The sequence below is a fragment of the Cibotium barometz genome, chromosome 13, assembly GCF_041138505.1.
Source record: "Cibotium barometz isolate CiBa-2024 chromosome 13, ASM4113850v1, whole genome shotgun sequence".
In the NCBI taxonomy this organism is placed as follows: domain Eukaryota; kingdom Viridiplantae; phylum Streptophyta; class Polypodiopsida; order Cyatheales; family Cibotiaceae; genus Cibotium; species Cibotium barometz.
The window spans coordinates 3,814,014-3,815,595 of record NC_141058.1 but is presented as its reverse complement, the minus strand read 5'-3'; positions in this window follow the sequence as shown (position 1 = coordinate 3,815,595).

The window sequence follows — 1,582 nt, the reverse complement described above, 5'->3', positions numbered from 1 at the left end:
TTGAGGCTCATAAGGCACTCTATAAGGGTCTCTAGGTGGCTTTATAAGATCTACCTTTTTTGTATATATAAATATATATATATATATATATATGTGTGTGTGTGTGTGTACATATATATATATATATGTGTGTGTGTATATGTATATATATTTGTATATGTATATATATATATGTGTGTATATATGTTTGTGTGTGTGTATATATATATATATATATGTGTGTGTGTGTGTGTGTGTGTGTGTGTGTTTGTGTGTGTTTTTTCCTGTGTGTATAGTGCTTTTATATTTTTTAAATGAAATGTTCATTGGCACTGAGCATACAAAAAAAAATGGACTCAACAAAGAATGTAACACAACTCAAAAAGCTTTCATTAATGTGTGAAAATGCTACAAAGGAATTTGGGAACATTACAAAATTTTGTAGGGAGAATTACAAAGTGGGTTAGCCTATTGAGGTAGAAGGCTACGCTCTAAACGTAGACGTAGGGCTAGGGACATATCTACAGGCTTCAAAGTAACTCTCTTGGCATGTACCATAGCCAGCACTGAGTCTTCAAAAACAGAAACTACAATATCTTCAGCAGCTTCTTGAAGAGCTTCAAGAGCTGTGCTCTGTATGCGATCAACCCTGTCAGAATATTTTTCCATTGTTTCTCTCACCAGTCGAGAGAATGGTGCCTTGGGGATGAGAAGATCTGTGCTTTTCTGATATTTCCTAATCTCTCGTAGCGCTACTGTCCCTGGCCTCCATTTTCTCTTCTTCTTTGTAACTGGTGGAGGCGGTGGTGGTCTTTGATTCTCCCACGGTGGTCGTTCAGACCTGAACTTCTTTTTCTTTTGTGCACGCTCTTCCTCTTCTTGTTGGTCCCGAAACTTGCCCTCCATTCTTTTACCACACTTCTTGACTGGACGTTTGGATGTTGTGGCTGCTTGTGGCTGTGCTTGGCTTGCCCTCCTTGCGTCCTCTTTGGGCTGCTGTCTCTTTTGTATTTCTGTCTCCCAAGCTGCCCTCACAAGAGCAAACTCTTTGTCAATGGTATCTTTAGTGATGCCATAGGACAAGAGCTTGACCTCCCTGTTCTGTAAGATAACCTCTAGCTGTTCTAGGGTGTCGGCCTCAATAACAATCTCCGGTGGTTGCCCTTGACCTTCCTCGGCTTCTTTTCGACGCCGCTCTTCTTTTGCTTCTCTACTAGGCTTTGCTTCTTCAGCTTCCTTCCTGCGTTGCGCTTCTTCGGCCTCCTTCCTGCGCTCTTCTTCTCTCATCTCCTTTGCCTCTTGCTTTGTTACGATAGGTAGACTTGTCCTTTTTGCTGTAGCAGGTAGTGGGCCGAGTTGATCGAAAAACCGCAAGTCTTGCTCCTGTTCTTCTGGCATGGCCTAGGTATGTACGAGTGCAAGAGATAGTGGGAGGGCAAGAGAGAGTAGAGCACAAAGAAGAAATTGAAATGTGGTGGCTATAAATGAAAAATGACTTAAATATGTCTATAAATATAATTTTTTAAAACTTTTAGAAAATTTAAAAACACAAAAAGATTATAATCAGAGAGTTTAAGCCCATGAGGAACCACACCGACGCTTG